Consider the following 24,116-nt stretch of genomic DNA (forward strand, 5'->3'; position numbering starts at 1 on the left):
TCATCCTCTGTCATCCCCTTCTCCTCCTGCCCCCAATCCCTCCCAGCATCAGAGTCTTTTCCAATGAGTCAACTCTTCGCATGAGGTGGCCAAAGTACTGGAGTTTCAGCTTTAGCATCATTCCTTCCAAAGAAATCCCAGGGCTGATCTCCTTCAGAATGGACTGGTTGGATCTCCTTGCAGTCCAAGGGACTCTCAAGAGTCTTCTCCAACACCACAGTTCAAAAGTATCAATTCTTCAGCACTCAGCCTTCTTCACAGTCCAACTCTCACATCCATACATGACCGCAGGAAAAACCATAGCCTTGACTAGACGAACCTTTGTTGGCAAAGTAATGTCTCTGCTTTTGAATATGCTATCTAGGTTGGTTGTAACTTTCCTTCCAAGGAGTAAGCGTCTTTTAATTTCATGGCTGCAGTCACCATCTATAGTGATTTTGGAGCCCAGAAAAATAAAGTCTTACACTGTTTCCACTGTTTCCCCATCTATTTCCCATCAAGTGATGGGACCGGATGCCATGATCTTCATTTTCTGAATGCTGAGCTTTAAGCCAACTTTTTCACTCTCCTCTTTCACTTTCTTCAAGAGGCTTTTGAGTTCCTCTTCACTTTCTGCCATAAGGGTGGTGTCATCTGCATATCTGAGGTTTTGATATTTCTCCCGGCAATCTTGATTCCAGCTTGTGCTTCCTCCAGTCCAGCGTTTCTCATGATGTACTCTGCATATAAGTGAAATAAACAGGGTGACAATATACAGCCTTGACGTACTCCTTTTCCTATTTGGAACCAGTCTGTTGCTCCATGTCCAGTTCTAACTGTTGCTTCCTGACCTGCATACAGATTTCTCAAGAGGCAGGTCAGGTGGTCTGGTATTCCCATCTCTTTGAGAATTTTCCACAGTTTATTGTGATCCACACAGTCAAAGGCTTTGGCATAGTCAATAAAGCAGAAATAGATGTTTTTCTGGAACTCTCTAGCTTTTTTAATGATCCAGCAGATGTTGGCAATTTGATCTCTGGTTCCTCTGCCTTTTCTAAAACCAGCTTGAACATCAGGAAGTTCACGGTTCACATATTGCTGAAGCCTGGCTTGGAGAATTTTGAGCATTACTTTATTCATTTTGTTACTAAGCAAGGGGCTACAGCACATATGTTACATTGATAGTCTTTGCAAATCTTTTGTCAAGAGAACCCTCATTAGACTACAGCTTCTGGGACGAAAGGTGGAAACCAATGAAGTTCCATATGAAGTGTCCCTGGCTATTCCATATCTTTATTAGAATCTTGAACTCAGTTTTGGAGAGCAAGTTTAGAAAAAAATCTCTTGGCCAGTAGAGGTTTGCTGACTGAAATCCCATCTATATTAGGGGGATTGCCTTCTTTACCTGTAGGTAAGGTTGGCCCTGCTTTCACCACTGAAGGAACACACAGCCTGCCTTTCAAGACATGCTTCACTCCTACTCCCATCCACCAACCAGAAGCCATTTTAAAGGTTTGCTTTGGGAGAAAACTCTAGTGGACAATGCTAAGTATTTACTTGCTCTTTTCCATAAGAGCCCTTAATTCTGTCTTCCCTAAAAGCACAGACAGAATGCTTTCTACCAACATCCCAAGAAGTTATTGCTACCCAAGGACCAAAACATTCTCTTGAAGAATGCCTCCATTAACCTCAGACTTTAATGCATTACTTTCAAATCCAATAAAACAATTAAAAAAACAAACAAAAAAAGAATAAATAAAGTAGGTAAATACATAAACATTTCTATAAGCATATCAAAGTAAAATCTTTAAATGATTTGAAAAGACCCTGATGCTGGGAAAGATTGAGGGCAGGAGGAAAAGGGGACGACAGAGGATGAGATGGTTGGATGGCATCACCGACTCAATGGACATGAGCTTGGGTAAATGAGGGAGATTGGTGATGGACAGGGAAGCCTGGTGTGCTGGGGTTCATGGGTCACAAAGAGTCAGACACGACTGAGTGACTGAACTGATGATGATATAAATACAAAAGCTGAATTTTCATAACTGTTCCCTAGACACTTCCTTGGTTTTTAGGAAAGTTATACTTCAAGGCCAAAATGAATAGAAGAGTTTCTCCCCCTATCTCAAGTAAGACTCCAAAACCTTAATGGTTTTAACATTTTATTCATAAGGAATTGTTCATATTTGCTTGATCTGTTGACTCCAGCTTCATATTCGAAATGATTTATGAAAAATTATCAGATTTGTATAGACTTACAAAAGCTAAGGTTCAAGAAGCAAAGGGTACCAGTAAACATACACTCTTAAAAAAATCTAAATTCCCTTCCCTGACCAACTCTAACAGAAACATTAAAGGGGCCTTTGATGAACAATTGGGGAGCCGACCAAAAGACCCAATTTCAGTTTCAACAAGTCATCAAATATTATATGAGTCAATTACATAAACATTGGAATTTCCCGACATCTGATTCCAATAGCAGGAGAGCAGCCCAGGTTCACAATGGAGATTTCTCAATAGGCAATGCCGTTTTCCAGGTAATTAAAACTGTTTGTATAGGAGAGCAGATTTATCTTCTGAAACCATTTTAGCGCTAGTGCTCTCCTGAGTGGTATCAGTTGACACACTGCATAATCTAGAACAGACTAATTGCTGCATGATTTCTAATTTTTCTGCAGCCATGTAAATGAGCTGAAGTCTGCACAGGTGGAGCCCATTAGAGTGAGTGATTTCCCTCTCATGTTGTTATCTTCATTTGCCGTTGTCTTATCAACTCCAAGTAGGAAATCCGCTGTCATGAAAAGCAGGCGAGGGAACAATGTCTGGCTGAAAAGTCTTGTTTCATTATTTTTTAATTCGTATAGTCCTACCTGTTTAATGCAGCTTTCTGATTAGCATGCTAGGCAGCCAGTAATGCAGTTTTATTTAAATAAGGAGGCAGGGCTTTCATTTAAACTAAGAAATCATCTCCATTTCTTATCAGGGAACAAGGATTCATGATTCAATAATACATGAATTTAATAATGCATAATGGTAGACTTCACAGGTACTAAATAGCAATACCAGAGTGGGTAAGTATGCTCCATGGGTCATCGTCTCCGAGTCCCAATCTGGTCTGCCCATACCTCCTCCCTCATCCTTTCCATTATTTCCTGTCAGTGAAAGAGCTACGTGGTTTGCCATATTCCTCTGACGCTGCCAAGAGCCCAACTCGAGGGCTGCATCTTCACTTTATGACCGTGTTTAATAGCTGTTAAACTGCTGGACTTCGGATTCTGCAAGAATTCCCAAACTGGACCCATGGGAGACTTGAAAGGATTGGGAGGGAGAGGATGGGGAGAGAAAGGTAAGGAACTTCATTCCCTACCACTAATTGCTCTTTCTATGGAGGCATCATTCCATCACTTTATTTTAGTAAGGGGAAACAGTCTATAGTGCATTTACAACATCCAGGGCCACATAATCTTTTCATAATTCTACATATGTTTCACAGCTCATGGGTAACTGAGTCTGGCAGGTCAATGACAGTTCAGCTTAACATTCCTTCCCTTTTGGTTTGTGTGGCTGTCTTTGCTGTGGGCTACCCAGTGGATACCAAGGGAACATTTAGAGATACCAAGGGAACATTTTGTGCAAAGATGGGCACAATTAAGGACAGAAATGGTATGGACCTAACAGAAGAAGATATTAAGAAAAGGTGATAAAAATACACAGAAGAACTATACAAAAAGATCTTCATGACCCAGATAATCATGATGGTGTGATCACTCATCTAGAGCCAGACATCCTGGAATGCAAAGTTAAGTGGGCCTTAGGAAGCATCACTATGAACAAATCTAGGGGAGGTGATGGAACCCCATCTGAACTATTTCAAATCCTAAAAGATGATGCTGTTAAGTGCTGCATTCAATATGCCAGCAAATTTGGAAAACTCAGCAGTGGTCACAGGACCGGAAAAGGTCAGTTTTCATCCAAATCCCAAAGAAAGGCAGTGCCTAAGAATGTTCAAACTACCTCACAATTGCACTCATCTTACACACTAGCAAAGTAATAACTCAAACTTCTCCAAGCCAGGCTTCAACAGTATGTGAACCATGAACTTCCAGATGCTCAAGCTGGATTTAGAAAAGGCAGAGGAACCAGAGATCAAATTGCCAACATCTGTTGGATCATCAAAAAATCAAGAGAGTTCCAGAAAAACATCTACTTCTGCTTTATTGACTATGCCAAAGCCTTTGACTGTGTGGATCACCACAAACTGTGAAAAATTCTGAAAGAGATGGGAATACCAGACCACCTGACCGGCCTCTTGAGAAACCTGAATGCAAGTCAAGAAGCAACAGTTAGAACTGAACATGAACAACAGACTGGTTCCAAATCAGGAAAGGAGTACATCAAGGCTGTATATTGTCACCCTGTTTATTTATATATGCGGAGTACATCATGTGAAATGCCAGGCTGCATGAAGCACAAGCTGGAATCAAGATTGCCAGGAAAAATGTCAATAACCTCAGGTATGCAGATGACACCACTCTTATGGCAGAAAGTGAAGAAGAACTAAAGAGCCTCTTGATGAAAGTGAAAGAGGAGAGTGAAAAAGTTGACTTAATACTCAGCATTCAGAAAAATAAGATCATGGCATCCTGTCCCATCAGTTCATGGCAAATAGATGGGGAAATAATGGAAACAGTGGCTGACTTTATTTTATTGGGCTCCAAAATCACTGCAGATGGTGACTGCAGCCATGAAATTAAAAGATGCTTGCTCCTTGAAAGAAAACTATGACCAACCTAGACAGCATATTAAAATGTAGAGACATTACTTTGCCAACGAAAGTCCATGTAGTCAAAGAGATGGTTTTTCCAGTAGTCATGTAAGGATGTGAGAGTTGGACTATAAAGAAAGCTGAGCGCCAAAGAATTGATGCTTTTGAACTGTTGTAGAAGACTCTTGAGAATCCCTTGGACAGCAAGGAAATCCAACCAGTTTCAGTCCTAAAGGAAATCAGTCCTGAATATTCATTGGAAGGACTGATGCTGAAGCTGAAACTCCGATACCTTGGCCACCTGATGCAAAGAACTGACTCATTTGAAAAGACTCTGATGCTAGTAAAGATTGAAGACAGGAGGAGAAGGGGACTACAGAGGATGAGATGGTTGGATGGCACCACCAACTCGATGGACATGAGTTTGAGTAAGCTTCAGGAGTTAGTGATGGACAGGGAAGCCTGGTGTGCCTCAGTCCATGAGGTCACAACATGGGGTCAGACACAACTGAGACTGAAATGAACTGAACTGATCACGGTGGACGGTGTGCTATCCTGCTTGATATTTAAAGTCAAATGTGCAAGGAATTTCAGCCTGCCAACTGAATTCCCTGAGTGGTTTGACCAATAGGAAAGTCAAATAAATCAGACATACATTGCTTTTTGTGATCCATTTGTTTGTTTTTCATTGTCTTCAATTTGGAAAATTAGATAAAGCCGGCCCACTCCATGCTTTACTGCTTTCATCTGAATATAAGGGGTTAAGCTTTCTTTTTTTTAAAACAATTTGTAATTTTTTTATTTAGGAGAAAATAAAAATGCACATGTGAAATCTTGTTGGCACAAGTACATGAGCACAAAATGTGCTAAATTTGTAAGAATGATTAATTAAGCATTTAGAACTTTTTCATGTGCTCCAGAGTGTTTCTCCATAAGCACAAATGTGTGTTACTGTGTGACCTAAATAAAACTGTCTTATTGGCTTCGGTGAGATTATGAAACCAAATGTGTAATGTGGCCAGTAATACTATGGAAGAATTCCATTCTGCTTGTTTCAGGACAATGAGTACTAAAACCACAAAAATATGATAACCTGTTTGTAGTCAGGATGGTGTCTCAGACCTTTTTGCATATCTCTCAGAATTATTCATATACAAAAATCTGTCCCCGACTACTTGCCTATCGTATGTCAGCCACTGTTGGAAACTGGGTACAAAAACAATAAGTAAGAGACAAGTCTCCCCTCAGGAAGCTCCCAGTCAGGACAAATGGGAAGAGAGAAGATACACACAAGTCCACACAGTGATGTAAGAGAGCTGTGTGTGCAGTGCTGCAGGAGCACAGAGAGGAAATACTCCAAGAACTAGGCACTGAGTAATTCCTCAAAAAAGACTTGTGAAATTGTAATTTCGAGGGTCCGTTCCCTGAGGCGTGATTGAATTGGTGGTGCTCTGTGTGAGACAATAATTTTTACTCTCTAGCCAGTTGTGTAGCCAGCAGTGGATCTGGTTTTGACGTATTTTATATGATTCCTTTGGCCAAAATCACTTGAACAAACTAGGCAAAGAACAACCCAGTAAAAGCAATTCTCAAAATGTTTTTAAAATCCAGTTCACTCTTCCTTAGAGTTTACGGGTTTGTAAATATATGCATGAAAGGAGATTATTCTGTGTTTACTTTTATGTCTTTATAATTTATATTCCTCAAGAAGCCTTTAAGGTGAATCATAATAAACACACACATACATAAGCACACAAGTGCTAGGGTGGTTAAAATAGAAATTTAAAAAAGAAAATAGAACCAATAGAAGGGCAGTTGTACCAGGATCAACGCGTGAGATAATTACGATAACTAAGCTTAAAGCTTCCTGGAAGTTGAATACATTTCTGTGTAAATACTTGAGGGAATACGGTTCACACTATAGTTCTTTTCACTGGTCTTTTGCCCATTTCTCCTCCCTGGGTGAGATGGGGAGGGGGCGGTAATAGCACAGAACATCCATAAATCAACTCTAATCTCTAATGGTATTTTCCATGCACAGTCTTATAGAAGGTCATAGAATGAATTTTTCACCCTCAACAGAATTTTGCTTTCTGTAATACCCCCACTTAAGAAGATTGTAACCTGGGAATTTTTCCCAGGGAGTCAAAATGGGATGTCAAATTCATTATCCTGCACCCTGCTTAGAGCACTAATCCAGACTCCTCAGCGACAGAAACTTGCTTCACAGGTGGTTGCTGAAGTTACAGTATTTTTCTTTATATTTAAAGTTAATCCAGTTCAGTATCAATAGCAAATCCTCTTAAAACATGTACACAGGAGGCCAAGCCAGTATTTTGACATTCCTGGCTGGGAATGATGCCATTAACACCTTCAATTAATCTCCATGCAAAGTCATTAGGTGGCCCAGATTCAAGACCATATGTTAAGATGTTATTAGTTTCCCTGCAAAGGGAATGTTTGGTCAGTTACAACTAGAAACAGATGCCCACCAGTAGGATCAGAAGGGAATAGTTGCTTTAGTTATGACATCTCTCATCTCAGCCATCACCAGGATGGGGCAGGGACCTTCTTAATTAATTACTGAAGTTGCTGCTGCTGCTGTTGCTAAGTCGCTTCAGTTGTGTCAGACTCTGTGCGACCCCATAGATGGCAGCCCACCAGGCTCCCCCGTCCCTGGGATTCTCCAGGCAAGAACACTGGAGTGGGTTGCCATTGCCTTCTCCGAATTACTGAAGTTAGGATTCAACAATTTCAGGTCCTTTATGAAGTTTACTAGGATCAATTATGAGCAGCAGAAGAGAGATGAATATAAAATCCTTAGAGGAAACTGATCTGGTTGAATAGCTACATCTTAGAAAATTGTCCAGTATACCTCCTGGAATGTCAGAGAAAATAATAAACTGAGTATCAGAAAGGCTTCCCTGGTGGTTCAGATGGTAAAGAATCTGCCTGCAATGCAGGAGACCCAGGTTTGATCCTTGGGTTGGGAAGATTCCCTGGAGAAGAGAATGGCTACCCACTCCAATATTCTTGCCTGGAGAATTCCATGGGCAGTAGATAGTCTATATAGCCTGGCAGGCTGTAGTCCATGGGGTCACAAAGAGTTGGACACAGCTGAGTGAATTTCACTCACTCTCACTCAAGTATCAGGAGAACATGATTTAAATATTTATTGTACCACTAGGGAGGTATGTGGCCTAGGCAAGCTTGACTAACATTGCTGTTCTTCATTTTCTCACTCCTAAAATGAGAAGGGGGAAGATGTAGGGAGAGGGCATTATTAAATCTTAGTGCATGGGAAACATATCTTAAAAGTCACTCTTTAAATTCAAGGTGTGTCCAGTCTTTATAACTGACAAATTACATTCTTTGTAGAATAGTATGTATTTGGGTGTAAACCCTTGCAACAATTTGCGCTATTGGTCAAATCCATTTAAATTAATCTGTGGTGGGGATCAACATCTCTTGATTGTAAGCCATTTGTCTAAGAGAATCACTGAATAGTTTTCAAAGTACAATAGACACACAGTTCTGTTTGATGTTCCTAAAATGTATGCAGATGATACCACCCTAATGGCAGAAAGTGAAGAGTAACTTTCACCCTCTTGATAAGGGTAAAAGAGGAGAGTGAAAAAGTTGGCTTGAAACTCAGCAGTCAGAAAATTAAGATCATGGCATCTAGTCCCATCACTTCGTAGCTAATAGATGGGGGGAAAATGGAAATAGTGGTAGATAGATTTTATTTTCTTGGTTTCCAAAATCACTGTAGATGGTGAAGCAGCCACGAAATTGAAAGACATTTACTCCTTGGAAGAAAAGCTATGACAAACTTAGACAATGTACTAAAAAGCAGAGACATCACTTTGCCGACAAAGGTCTGTATAGTCAAAGCCTTGGTTTTTTTCAGTAGTCATGTACGAATGTGAGAGTTGAACCACAAAAATAGCTGAGCACTGAAGATTCGATGCTTTCACATTGTAATGCTGGAGAAGACTCTTGAGAGTCCCTTGGACAGTATGGAGATGAAATTGGTCAATCCTAAAGGAAATCAACCCTGAATATTCATTGGAAGTACTGATGCTGAAGCTGAATCTCCAATAATTTGGCCATCTGATGAGAAAAACAGACTCGTTGGAAAAGAGCCTGATGTTAGGAAATATTGAGGACAAGAGGAGAAGGGGGCAACAAAGGATGAGATGGCGGATAGCATGACCAACTCAATGAACATGAATTTGAGAAAGCTCTGGGAGATGATGAAGGACAAGGAAGCCTGTCATGCTGCAGTCCATGGGGTTGCAAAGAGTTGGACATGACTTAGTGACTGAACAACAGCAAAGTGTATGGAATGGAAGAGAACCATTTACAAGATAGCATGCACACCCTGGAATCTGAGTGAGATTTGTAGATGCCTTGCCACTTACCAAAGTGAATCTCATTCAGTGAGCTTGCAGTATTCACTTAAAGGCTCTTATTTCTTAAACTTGAGTGAACATACATTGGAATCATCTCAGTGAATTGTAAAGGCACAAATGCTTGGACTCTACCACCAGTAGGTCTGGGATGGACCTGAGAATCTGAATTACTAACAAATTCCCAGGTGAGGCTGGTGCCGTGCTCAGGAAACCATGCTTTCAGATAGCTTCACTTTATAGTCCACTTCTATTAAGTGAAAATAAAATTAGACAGATGTGGTTTTCAAAGGTGTTTCCATTCCTGAGTTGCCCAGAGGGGAATTTTCTTTTCCTCCCCCCATGAGAGTAACTGCATTTTTATCAATTGCATTGATTGGTTACTTGCATGGGAATTTATTTGATAAAACATGTTCCATACCCATCCCAAATATGTTTGAAAGCCAAGACACTATAATTGGAAGGTTTCTAAGTTCTCTTCAGACCCTAACCTTCTACAAATATCTGTGACTTGGTAATAAAGAAGAACCTTGAACATCTTTTCATTGTGATATCCTGGTATTGTGCAAACCCAATAGAATGTCATGAATAATCCCCAAATTACTAGTTTGCCTCAACTTTAAGAGTGGCTAAGAAGTAAAGCTGAAGCTCCGATACTTTGGCCACCTGATGTGAAGAGCCAACTCATTGGAAAAGATCCTGATGCTGGGAAAGATTGAAGTCAAGGAGGAGAAGGGGATGACAGAGGATGGGATGGTTGGATGGCATCACCAACTCAATGGACATGAGTCTGAGCAAAATCAACAAGATAGTGAAGGACAGGGAAGCCTGGCATGCGCAGTCCATGGGGTCACAAAGAGTCAGACATGACTGAGCAACTGGACTAAGATATAAAGGAGGTTTCATAAGCCTAAATCTCCCAAGCTCAGCATCATTTGTCATCTCAATAACTTGAATGTCAACACTGCTCTGAGGAAGGAGAGGACTCACTTCCAGGAGGGGAGCTAACGTTTTTTGAAATTTAAGTAGCCAGCCAGCCTTTCCCCTGGTACTTTGATGTTAATTAAACATTTGCTGCTTCAGAGTCTCCATTTGTTTCCTCATTTTACTCCTGTGGTCTAGGTGTTGAACCTGCATTTAATAAACACCAGCAGAATAACCCCTTTGGGATTGTCAATATCAGTAGCTCACGGGACAAAGGAAGAGTTCTGAGGGGAGTGAACCTGAAGATCATGGCAGTAGATGGTGAGCAGGTGGTGACCTGGTGAACTTCAGAAGTCCACCGGAGCATTGTTTAGGTTTCTGAAGTCACTGAGAAAACTGCTAGTGGCCTGAATGTTAAGACCTTGTTAAATAGTAATAAATATTACTATTATTGATGTTATTGTCCATCAGGTATTGGTTTCAAACACTCCACTATCATCACGTCATTTTCCTAATGTACATTTCCTCACACACATTCTTCTAGTTCTCTCCATAACACCCGAGGTAAGCATTTTTCCCCAAAAAGAAGAAACGGAGGCCCGGAGTGGTTCAACGTCATTTCTGAGGTCTCTTAGTTAGAAGAAGCATGTGTAGTTGGAAGTTGCACCCAGGGGTGTGCTAAATCGCATCAGTCGTGTCTGACTATTTGCGATCCCAAGGACTGTAGCCTGCCAGGCTCCCCTGTCCATGGGATTCTCCAGGGAAGAATACTGGAGTGGGTTGCCATTCATTTCTCCAGGGGATCTTCCCGACCCAGGAATAGAACCAGAGTCTCCTGTGAGCCTGCACTGCAGGTGGATTCTTTTGACACTGAGCCACTGGGGAAGCCCAGGAGAGCCTTGCTCAAGACTCAGCCCACCAGAACAGTTATCAGCTTTCAAATGGCCTGCCCATCCCCTTGTTTCCTGAGAATCTGAAGATTTACACTCTGAAGACTGACAGCCATGTTTCACATTGGAGATCACTCCCTCAGGCTGCTTCTAACCCCTTGCTGATTTCTTTCAGACTTCAGGCCAAGGGTCCTCAGGCCAGGCTGAGCTGGGGCCGCAGCAGCCTTTGTAAGTGGGTCAAGCTGGACCTTGTCTAGTTGACTGCTGCCCAGGGAAGACATAGTTCTTCATTGTCCATGGCACTCGGAAGCAGGAATCAATTAACTTTTAGGACAGGAAAAATAGATCACTTGGATTGCTGAAGCAGGAATAGCTTCTGTAACAATTAAGGGAAACCAGTCCAGAGAGGGGATAGCTGTGTCCATGCTCAGGAGCCAGGTGGAGCTTCAGAGAGTGCACTTAGCGGCCAAGGCCTGGGAAGTGCATTAGCCAGCCCAGCCCATGCAGAACACCCTTCAGAACTTGGGGCATTGTTCAGAAGGATGGAAAAAGATGAGCTGGAAAACGTCAAAAGTTACCTATTTGATTCTCAGGGCAATTCCCTGATGGCATTAAAAATGCAAAAGAATGCCCCTGTGAGCTGTCCCTGTGTATTCTAATGATACCTCTAATACTGTTTAGGAATCAAGAAAAACTGATACAGAACAATTAGTGTTGTTCCATGAAGGAGCCAAAGAAAGCAGCCTGGGACTTCATTTAAAATTAACTATGAATGACATTAGATCAGTGGTCCCCAACATTTTTGGCACTGGGTACCAATTTCGTGGAAGACAATTTTTTCATGGACTTGGTGGGGAGGGGTGGTTTTGGTTTCATCTGCTGCTCACCTCCTGCCTGGTTCCTAACAAATCATGGACCAGTACCCATCTGTGGCCCAGGGATTGGGGAACTCTGTTAGATTCATGAAGTAGATAGTATAAGCCACGTTTACCAACATGTTACTGAATATGCTTAAAAGCCTGATCTAAACCTGGCATTAGGTGCAGGAGTCAGAGCCACCCTCACCCATCAAGATGCCAGGCTGATGTACTGATCCGTTCCACCAGATGCCCTGAAGACAGATGGCACATTCCAGACAACAGAGAAATCAAGGGCCATTTACAAGTTTTGCTGTGAAATGTGGGGTGCAGGTGTGTTTTGGTCTTGCTGTAAATCCTCACAATGTGCTACTTCATTCTAAATTGCAGCCCCAAGTCCAAAGCAGGAACATTGCAATGATTTCCAAGTATCAGCCTTATTGTACAGCACTGCCAGGCCAGGCAGCACTTTAAACAATTAAAAATGACCATAGATACTCATGAAAGATGATCAGGTAGCTCTCCAGGTACAAACCAGAAAACATCTCTGAGATACAGTATTAAATGAAAAGCATAGGTATATGAGGCCTATATTTTTATGTGAGCAAATTTACATAGATATACTAGGCTTATATTTTTATGTGAGCATATTTAAGTAGGTATACTAGGCTTGCATTTTCTAGAAAGCTACTCTAGAAGCTATGACAATGACTACTTTTGGGGAGAAGGACAGAGGATAGAACAAAGAAGGGGAATTTCTATTTTTCATTTCACACATTTTCATAGGCTTTGAATATTTTGCCCCCACCCCTGCATATATTATTTTTATTTTTGAATTGTTAAAATCAAAACTGCTCTCATCTACTATCATCAATAACTCAGCCATTAAAAAGAATACATTTGAATCAGTTCTAATGAGGTGGATGAAACTGGAGCCTATTATACAGAATGAAGTAAGCCAGAAAGAAAAACACCAATACAGTATACTAATGCATATATATGGAATTTAGAAAGATGGTAACAATAACCCTGTATACGAGACAGCAAAAGAGACACTGATGTATAGAACAGTCTTTTGGACTCTGTGGGAGATGGAGAGGGTGAGATGATTTGGGAGAATGGCATTGAAATATGTATAATATCATATATGAAATGAGTCGCCAGTCCAGTTTCGATGCACGATACTGGATGCTTGGGGCTGGTGCACTGGGATGACCCAGAGGGATGGTATGGGGAAGGAGGAGGGAGGAGGGTTCAGGATGGGGAACACATGTATACCTGTGGCAGATTCATTTTGATGTATGGTAAAACCAATACAATATTGTAAAGTTAAATAAAATAAAATTAAAAAATAAATAAATTTTAAAAAAAGAAAAGATATTTTAAAACAAAGTAGTGGGAAGGGTGTAGTCTTATAATAAAGGGTTGTCCATCCAATTAAGTTTTAATTAGCTGAAACAAAACAGAAAACAAACATAAATGAGTAGGCATTTCCCCCCAAAAAAGTTATCTTAGTGATTATTTGCATAGTCCCAAATGTCCACTCCAAAATGGCAATGGTTTTGCAGCCTGTCTGGGTGTTGATAAAGGTGACAGATGTGGCTAGAGAGTGATGGCGGGATGTGATTTCCATTTGCTGGCCTTCCCCTGGAAGAGGGGGGTGGCCCCTCATCCCCACCAGAGGCGATGACCCCCAGGGGGCCTCCTGAGTAGGCAGTTACCCTCCCGTCTGTTTTAGTCAGATTCTGGGCCTGCCTTCACACATAACTGCTGGGGTGGGGTGTTGTATATGAGCATGTGGTGCATGCCAACTCGTTTCAGCCGAATCCTGCCTGGGAAAGGAGCATCAAAGGATGACAAGGGATACAGAGATGCAGAATGAGATAAAAGAGACCAAATTTTACTAGCAATCACAGCAAATATCTCACTCGCATAAGTGAAGCCAATTACTGTATTATTGCCTCCTTTTGCACTGTGCACAGTAGGGATGTCACTGGGTAATGGTTTGCATGTAGAGTTAATCACTTTGATGCATTTCTGACTGATCCCAGCAAATTATGTTTTGGTTCCACTATATTAAACACAAGAGCCGGGGATTATCATTAATAAATCTAAGGCACAGCATGCATAAATCTTGAATAAATCAAATATCAATTACATAGGCAGTATCTGCTGACATCTGCTTTCATCAAATAATATATTTGAAATAGGTGTTATTCCAATTTGTGGAAGTCACAGGGATCTTCGTTCAGGGAACACAGACCCCAAACCCCAAAGAGGGAAGCAGCTGAGTGGTTGCTGGGAACGCTCCTCGGTGGTGCTCAATCTGTGAAGCCTCTGTTTAGACGGCTGCACAGAGATCTGGAGAGAGAGGTGTCCTGCTGAGGAAAGTGCTTCCAGCTCTGTGCCATGTTCATCTAGCTACCTTTTAAGTGAAGCAGGAGAGATGGAAGGGAGATGGAAGAAAATGTCCCGAGTGTCTGGCTGTCAGGTGGAGAAACAGGCATTTGAGGGGATATGGTGAGTATTAAGGTCCCAGGAGGCAGAAATCCCCTCTGATGTGAAGACAGAGGGATGTTTTATGACTGTGAAGCCATCTGAAAAGTGAAAGGTCATGAGGGTAGTGTCTAGGACTCACTGGGGCAGTGAGTCCTTCCCACTGCTGTTTACCTTTACGGAGCTCCAGGCACTGGGCAGGATTCCAGGGGGGAAATGTCATCCTTACCAATTCCAGCAACCTCCCAGATGAGGGAGCTGTCAGTATTTCTTCTTACCATCTAAGGAAACTGAGGCATGGGAGGTCGAATAACACGTCTGCGGCCATCAGCTCTCACATGCACACAGCAGAATTCCAATTTGGACCCGATTACATGACATGTGATTATACTGGTGGTCATGGTAGTGGTGTATAAAACAGAAAAAAAAATATGTGTGTCCCTGGGACAGGGGATAGGAAAGGAGGCATCAAAAATGTATGTTTATTTTTAAAAGGCATCTGTTTGTCATCCATCAAGGTAAAGGAGTGTTTCTTTCTTTTTATATATATATGTTTTTTATTTTATTTTTTAACTTTACAATATTGTTTTGGCCTTGCCATATATCAACATGAATGTTTCTATCCATCCGTTCCTTCCCTGTGTTCTTCCATCAACAGGCCAGAATCCCTTCCATGTGAGTTCTTTTTCAGGACTCCCCTGGGGCCTCTTCACAGAGCTTTGTAGGTTAAACTCATTCTTGGGGAGGGTGGAGCTGGGTTAGGAAATGTTCTCAGGGCACTGGCTCATCATGACGGGAGCAACGATTGCCTCATCTGTCCTCTCCAGGCAAAGGAGTCAAGACCAGCGGTGAAATTAGCTAAAGTTGTGCACCTGAAGCGTCCTGAGGCCTCTGCTGAGGGTGGAGACGGTGCCTCCGAGGGGCGGGCAGAGTATTTCACAAACTGCTTGTCCTGACCTGAATATGCTAGCCTATCAAACAACGCTGTGTCCTTTTACCATTTCTTTTATCGTGCTTGGCATCAAAAGAAAGTAAGGAAACCCAGAAGCAGGCCCCCAGAGCTGAGCCAGCTGGGACAGGTTTACATTTTCAAAGCAGAGGTAGGTGGGAGTCAAGGCCATCTCTTTTTGGTTCACGGATCCTGTGAGATGGTTCGGAGGAAGCACTTCAAGGAAGCTGAGTAGGAAGAGCTCTCAGATTTCATCAGGCCTTGGCTCCCCTGCATGCTGAGAGCTGTACCACATCAGACCTGCTGGGCCCCTGACCACATATTTCTCCCGTTCTGCACTCTGCTTTCTATATCAGAACCTGCACTGGGATATTGAGAATGCTCGCTTGTCGACAGATAAGTGAAAACTGATGTGATATCACCACAGAGATGAGCACAGATTTTCAGAGTTGCAGACCCACTTGTAATCATACAGTACATGACATATGGTTATAGAGACCAAGTCGATTAACTTAAAATATTTGTAATGTTTCAAATCTAGCTCTTGGGTTATTTTTCTTGGGATCCATAGGGACTGCAGGTTTTGTTTTCCTATTGGTTTTTCTGATCAGCCTCATGCAGGATTTACAAGCACATCCTCAGATAGTGCATCTGACTCAGATTAGATAAAAGGTATCATCCTGGTAAAGGAAGTTTTCAGGCCACAAAATCACTTTCCACCAATCAGGCAATTCTGGTCAAAACAGTATTAACAAATGGGCTTCCCTGGTAACTCATATGGTAAAGAATCCAACTGTGATATAGGAGACTGGGGTCCCATCCCTGGATCGGGAAGATCCCCTGGAGAAGGAACGACTACCTACTCTAATATTCTTGCCTGGAGAATTCCATGAAGAAAGGAGTCTGGCAGGCTAAAGTCCATGGGGTCACAAAGAGTCAGACACAACTGAGCGACTAAGCACATATACTTCCCTTTTGCGTCAATACTTACACATGCACACACACACACACACACACACACACACTGTTAACACAGGGCAGCACTTTGGCTGGGAGGAGGGGGAACCAGATGTCTTCCTCTCCAGGGGCCCACTCTCCATACAGTCTTATCCACAGTATTAATGTGCTCATTTGGGGACAGCATTCCCAATGCCCTGGACCAATAGCAATCAAAAGAGGCAGCTAAAGACTTTCCAGTTCAATTCAGAATTGGCTTCTCTGAGCTCAGAGGAAAAAAAAAAAAACAAAACTGCCTGCATTAGCTTTCCATCTTAAAACTGTGCCTTTGCACACCTATCCACGAGTGAGGGAAATCCAGAAAGGCCCTGGATGATAGAGTAGCCAGCACTGGCACCTAACAACCAGGAGCACTAGACAGGCATCTGAAAAAGCAGCAGGAGACAGTCTTGTGTTGTTCAAACAATACATATGTTTTAAGAAGAAGAGAAACAAAACAAGGAATAGAAAGCACATAGGCATGTTTTGTGCTGTGTGCATGTGTGTGTGTGTGCTTATACGTGTGTGTGTACAGCATGAGAAAGATAAAAGGTTTCACATCATTTGTGATTGATTGTAGCCACAGCCGTAAGTAATAATCCAATCAGAAAGACTACCTTTGGATAAAATGGATTTTAAGGTCTCTAAATAAATATTTATATTTACTTGCCATTTGTAATTGGCCCTCCTGAGAAGCAGACCTTTGGAATGGAAAACTGGATGTGAGTGGCTTTGAATGTAGACTTTGCTGTTGTTAAGGATGAGTTACTGTGATGGTGCCATCAGATCAGATCAGATCAGTCGCTCAGTCGTGTCCGACTCTTTGCGACCCCATAAACCGCAGCACGCCAGGCCTCTCTGTCCATCACCAACTCCCGGAGTTCACTCAGACTCACGTCCATCGAGTTAGTGATGCCATCCAGCCATCTCATCCTCTGTCGTCCCCTTCTTCTCCTGCCCCCAATCCCTCCCAGCATCAGAGTCTTTTCCAATGAGTCAACTCTTCGCATGAGGTGGCCAAAGTACTAGAGTTTCAGCTTTAGCATCATTCCTTAGATGGTGCCATAGAAGATGCTTTTGCTAACTGCAGTGTGTGTAAAAAACAGAAATGTAAATGACAGTTTATATTTTTAAAAAATCACAGTTTAGATTAAAAAAGAATACTTTGGTACAAAAATACACTAAAAATGGTAAAGATGATTGGTATATGACTCATTCATTCATTCAGCAAATATTATAAGATGTGTTTTCTGACTACTTTCTTCCAGACCAGAGGAGGTAGGTGATGCAAGTTAGAAAAATCATCATCCAAATAAATGTGTCAAGGTTAAATAACCAGGAGGAGACATCCTGCATATTTCTGTTCTTAGATGGTGGGGCAGGGCAGGAGCCAGCTGTAGAAGGACCTAGAGCCTTAATGCTCAGCTTCCGGGGTTGGCAGTCATCCACCTGAATGTGAATTTTGAATAGGCCACTTAGCTATCTTAACTGTGAGGGTTAGACTGGTGGTTTAGTCACGAAGTCATGTCTGACTCTTGTGACCTCATGGACTGTAGCCCACCAGGCTCCTGTCCGTGGGATTTCCCAGGCAAGAACACTGGAGTGGTTGCCATTTCCTTTATGGTCCCAAAATGTCAATGATAAGGAAGATCTTTCTTAGGAAGACTACTGATTCTCATAAGAGCGAGGAATATCAATTCATTTGGAGGAAAAAAAAGGATGAAGCCACCACTAATCAAGGGGGCAAGGTTGGGCACAGTTTGGGTTGTTTACATCTGTGTCTGGTTACAAAAGTTTCCATGTTACCATATGTTGTTATTGTCTCTGTGCAACTCTGAGTGTTTGTCTACTTTGGGAAGGTCAGAGGATGGCCATCCCCCAAACTCCTTTGATCCCCTATCACCATATCCCATCAGCCTGCCTCATTGGTGAGGACTCAGGAGTGAAAAGAATAAAAACTCTGCTGATGTGTGGATGTGCATATCAAAGATTCCAGCATGCACATCTGCATTTTGCAATAATGCCCTAGCAATATTATATCTCAGACATTACTGGCATGTTGCCAGTCATCCTGATAGCAAAAGTCACGTTGTTCCAACACACAGTCAGCACAAAAATGTGTGCACACACACCATCCACATTTAAAATTTGTGTTTCCTTAGTGTTTCCCCCCAGGCAGCACAGATTTCATTTCATCATCTCACCAGAACCTTAACCAATATTTCAACACAATGGGGTCACGAAAGAATAATTATATGAGCACGTGTGGATGGGCCAAGAGCACTGGTGATACACACATGGTAGAAGAATAAAAAAGGTCACATTCCACTCACCTGCTTTCCCTGGTATTGATACACTGGAGCTCAGTGACATTTTGCCTTATTTGAGCAGAAACAAATTGGATTCTTGGTTTCCTAAGAAATATTTATGGCAGAATTCTACCCACCTGCCAGCATCTCAGGATATCAACCTGCAAGTTTCCTTATGCAGAGACCACATACCTCACCAGTCCTCACTGCTCCTGACGGGTAACCCCTGGACGGTATATTTCCAGGTAGCTTAGTGGAGAATGCTGACCTCTCTGACATGCTCCCTGCACATCCTCTGGGAAGAAAACAGATTGGAAAAGCAGAGCTGTGAGTCTGTGGGCTTGGGTATAATACTTTCAAATGTAGCTAATTTTCTTCTGGGCCCTGTGGGAGCTGGATGATTTTCTAACCATCCACATTAAAAAACCAGAATGCTACTCATTTGGCAGAAGCTTTGGAACACCATTTCATTTTATGAAGATGCCATTTGTGAAGAGGTAGAACTCAGATCGATGGCACCTTGGCTTAGAAACCTTGATCATTAGTGGTGTTCATATGTGCACCACATCATTTGCCCTCCAAATATTATTATCTGTTGCAGCTTTCCTGTAATAGAAGCATATGGACTGGATTCTCCAGTCCTGGAGGCTTTCTTGGGTCATGTCCTTGTGGCTGTGACAGAGTAGTTTGACCAACCAGTGTGGCTCTGAGCCTTCATTACCAGCCCCTACAAAATATGCTCACCACTTAATTGACATCTTTGACTGTGATGATTAAGAATGATGAGCCATGTAGAAAAACAGTGTTTCCATTTACCTTATTCATTCCAGGCATAAAGCCTGGGCCAAAGGCCATCTACATCAAAATCAGATATGGGGGACACACTTGTTAAAAAATTCAAGAAATGTATTAATCCAAAAATTAATTTTTTGTTAAACTAAGATTTGAGAACAAGATTTGGTCTCTTATATTTCACGGACTGATAAAAAATCATCTAAAGCATTGGTAGGTGGCATTGTTTCAGGTTCCTTCCCCAGTCTATTCATTCATTCATGAGAAAATTGTCGAATGCCTACCATTTGCTCTGGCAGTAGAGAAAGGACAGAGTCAAAATGCTTGAGTCTGTCTACCAGCAGTCCCCACACTCAGAGGCTGCATGTCCCTGTTACCTTTAGAGTGCTATTTAACCATTCGAGGTTTTGGTTTTGTCATTTATAAAATGAGTGGTATAAAAGAAGCTGCCTCATAAGATTGTTATCAAAGTTAATGGGTGAAAGTATTTGAACAGCTTAGAACAATGGCTGGCATATAGTTAGTGCTGTATTGAGTGTTAGCTTTCATCATTGTCATCAGTACTATTGTGATTCCAGGTTTGGGGAACATACAACAAAATAGGCCAGGACCACTTTCCTTCAGGATGCACAGTCTGACTAGAGAAAGCATGCAAGTAAGCAGTGCAAGAGAAAGAGGGAGTAACTAATGGGAAAAGGTGTCACCAACTCTGACCGGGAGAGTCTGGAAAGGGAAGATGAGAAGTAGGATTCTGAGCTGAGTTTTGGCAACTCAGGGGTCGTTTTCCAGGTAGAGAAGGGTTAGAGTGGTTCCAGGCTGAAGGATGCATCCTCTCTGGTTTGTAATCCAGACACTGTCTTCCTAACGTTGGCTTCACTCCCTTCTGTTCAGCTGAAGCCTGCTCTTTCCGCTCTGCCCTGGCTCTTGGCTACATGCTACGGACTCTTCCAGCCAACTGGACAGTCCTGGAGAGCTCTCCTGGGGGCATCCTGGAGCACTGCAGAGCTCAGAGAGCAGAGCCTCATTCCCAGAAAGGGTGAGTCCGCCAAGAGAGGAGGAGAGGCAGCAGTGCTTCTCCGAGAAAGTGGTGAAACCAATTGCTTTAGAGGGCGGGTGAGCTTCCTCCAGGAAAGCAAATGGAAAAAAGAGAGCAAAACATTTTTTTTTCTCTCTTATGTCTCAAAGTTAAAGTGAAGTTGCTCAGTTGTGTCCGACTCTTTGTGACCCCATGGACACCAGGCTTCTCCGTCCATGGGATCCTTCTCCCGGGAATTTTCCCCACCCAGGGATCGAACCCAGGCCTGCAGCATTGAAGACAGATGCTTTACCGTCTGAGCCACCAGGGAAGTCACCCAATTCTGCCACCCCTGAGCAGAACTGGGGTATTCTGGTCCTGGTGCAAGTCCTCATAGCAAATAGATCCCTTTGAAAGTAATACCAAATAGTCACTTTTCCTTGTCATCTGTGGGTCATGCCCTTTTAGCATGGTATTTTGCCTGTTAATAACATCTCTATGTCTGTTACCCTTTTCATCATGTGCTGTTTTGGAAAGCAAAAGCCAAGATTATCGCTGGTTAAAATTGGTTACTTGAAGAGGAAGTTTGGCAATTGCTGGGTGTTTTCATTGTTGTTTTTAAATTTTATTTATTTATTTTATATCAGTGCATAATTGCTTTATAATGTTGTGTTTCTGCTTTACAATAAAGTGAATCAGCTATATGTATACCAATATCCCCTCCCTCTTGGACCTCCCCTTCCCTGATCCCACCCATCTAGGTCATCAGAGAACACCAAGCTGAGCTCCTTGCATTATACAGCAGGTTCCCAATTTGTCCCACTCTCCCCTTCCCCCAACTGTCCACACGTCCACGCTCTACCTCTGTGTCTCTATTCCTGCCCTGCAAATAGGTTCATCTATATTATTTGTCTAGGTTCCACATATATGTGTTAATATATGATATTTGTTTTTCTCCTTCTGACTTAATTCATTCTATATGACAAACTCTAAGTCCATCTGCATCTGTTTTTCACATGGCAAATTGCACCTCCAGTCTGACTCATCCAGGCGAGCTTGGAAGATGAAATGTTTGGACCAGAGGAGAAGTAGAAGCAAGGGGACAAATGATGGCAACAAGAACATCCTCGGCTGCCAGGCTGTTTCCCCAAAACCCACACTGGAGTGCAGAGGCACCATGTTCTCTGACCTCCTCATCCATACTCTCAACTCTTGCTGGGGACACAGATGGTGAGAAGCAGCAGGTTACTTCCCATGAAATCCATGTCCACAAGAGGTTTCCTTCACTGGCTTCTTTCTAGTAGAGTGTGTCTATACATTTTTGGGTTCACTTTAGCCCAGATGAAGCAAGTGGCTGGTTGAACAAGAATCAGAAAGTGAGACACACGTGCAAGAGGGGTGTGGTTCCTAATAAAAATGGATAACGCCACAGCTATGGCCTAGTTCTCACCCTATATGAAACCACAGTCTAAGGCTTGCCCAGGTTTTGTGTTTAGGCCATTGGAATCCAGGCTACTGAATCACTTTTCGGAAGAGATTCAAATTCCTGGAGCAGATTCCCTTTAGCATGTTCTTCTGGCAAAACTATGGAGTGAAGATCTTTAAAAATCTAGAGACTTAAAAAAAAATCACTAGAGTCACTTTTACAGCAAAGCTTCTACTTCCTATCCTTTACAAGAATAATCTCAAGTTATTATTATTTGTTGAATATTTGCTGGAGTCACTTCTCACTTCTCCCCTAAGGGTTAGCTTGGGTTTTGTGGACATTCTCAATTCTTTCCTTGTGCTGGAGCACTTGTTTCATCCAAGATGTTACATGGATGAGAGACTCACTATTAACCTTGCTTTCAAGGAAGTTCCAAACTAACACATTAATACTACGATAAGTTTGGGCAAAAAGCCCATCCACAGCTATCTGAATACAATATCTGGGCATATGAGACACCTGATTTTCAGCCCAAGGAAACCGTCTGAGAAGCATACAGTATTACAATCTGGCTATATTTTATGCTCCCTTTCCATCAGTCTGGGATAAATTGTGTGTGTCAAGTTTGGCAAGCGTGGGTGAGCTAAATGGAGCTGTTAGCTGTCTTTTCAACATATTTATCTGTTTCATTGCCTGCTCTAGGATGTCTTTGTGATCATTATATAGGGATCACAGATAATAGACCATTTGAAATCTTACTTCAATTAGAACTTAATCCTCAGATGTCAATAATAGTGTTTCATACAGAAGGTTACAATGAAAGCAGTGTCTTTTGTGCATATTATTTAAACAAAACAACAACAGAGCAAGAATAAGAAATGGCCTGAACATTTTCCAAAACTAGATACTTGACACTGTCCCATGAACCTTTGTCACTAGGATAAAATGAGGATTATATTTCATTATCCTCTGCAAATCAACAGTCACATAAGATGTATAAGGAAAAAAATCACATAAAACATCATCATCCCACTTTAAATTCACTATTTTTTTTATTTCACATAAGAGAATTAACTGCAAAAGATGCTTTTCTTTTATACAATTAAGAATACAATCCAAATTCTGCACAGGCTACAATATAGATCAACCTTAGAAACATTATGCTAAGTGAGTTAAGCCATACACAAAAGGACAAATATTACATGATTCCATTTCTATGAGATACCTAGAATAGGCATTCATAGAGACACAATTCGTAGAGACATAAAGTAGAATATAGGTTACCAGGGACTGAGGGCAAGGTGGGAGATGGAGTTATTGTTTAGTTGATACAGAGGTATTGTTTGGGATGATGAAAAGGTTCTAGTAATGGATAGTGCTCGTCTTTGTACAACACTGTGAATGTACTTAATACTATTAAATTGTACATTTAAAATGGTTAAAATGGTTATATATATATATATATTGCAATAAAAAATGAAAAAATGCAATCCAGGATTATAAGGGATTAAGGTTTCTCATTCATATTGTGCACTAAGACATTCAAAAGAGTCCAGAAAATATAAAATAACAGAATGTATCTTTATGGTAGAGGGACTGTTGACTAGGGAGAAATTGGAGTGAAAAAAATTTTTAGCAAGCCCTGAGTTTGAAGAACACTGTCTATTACAGTGTATTGGTAAACTATTTCTCCAAAATAAATGTTTTGTGAAAGTTATGGTGATGGTGATGAAATTTCTTCCCCTTCTGCATGTTTTATAGCACCAATGGGAATGAAGAAGTTCTCTATGGTTTATTCATCAATAAAATATGTTGGCTGTTTTGGGCATCCATTTTCCCTTTTTTTAATTAATAGTGCCCCAATTTTGATTGGGTTTCAGTACAAGCTGACCCCATCTCCAGTCCAAAAAGTTACACATGATTAGCTTGTGCCAATCAATATAGCCAATTCCAGAGGTCCCAGTGATTGGGTCAAGATGGGCATGCAAGGCAGTTTCCCAAGGAGATGTCAGGAGACTCTCAGAGACACTGCTCGTAGGCAGGAACTTGCCCAACCTTCCACACTTATCTAAAGAGAACCTCTCTGTCTTTTAGTAGTGCACTATGTTTTGGTAAAAGTCAAAAATTAGTGCAATACCTTCCAGCCATGAAGAAAAACATCTCCAAAGAGAGAAGGGTAGAAATGAGTGGATTGCAGAAAAATATGAGCAGTCTTTATCAATACATGCTTGAATCACATTTTGCCTCTGAAGCAATTTTGAACCAGTTACATGAACCAGTAAATTCCCTTTATCATTGTCAAC

General features: G+C 41.7%; 1 long non-coding RNA gene across 3 annotated transcripts in view; it reads left to right on the plus strand.

Annotated features, from left to right (window-relative positions):
• The window catches only part of LOC133257220 (uncharacterized), a 42,083-nt gene that overhangs the window by 8,247 nt on the left and 9,720 nt on the right, over positions 1 to 24,116 (plus strand). For 2 of the 3 annotated variants that reach the window (XR_009739454.1, XR_009739453.1), the window contains one exon: positions 18,826 to 18,907. This is a non-coding gene — a long non-coding RNA (uncharacterized LOC133257220). Of the gene's footprint in view, positions 1 to 18,825; positions 18,908 to 21,423; positions 23,806 to 24,116 lie in introns of those variants that run through there. The other variant, XR_009739455.1, reaches the window with a different exon arrangement.

The sequence above is a fragment of the Bos javanicus genome, chromosome 11 (assembly GCF_032452875.1).
Source record: "Bos javanicus breed banteng chromosome 11, ARS-OSU_banteng_1.0, whole genome shotgun sequence".
Classification (NCBI taxonomy): domain Eukaryota; kingdom Metazoa; phylum Chordata; class Mammalia; order Artiodactyla; family Bovidae; genus Bos; species Bos javanicus.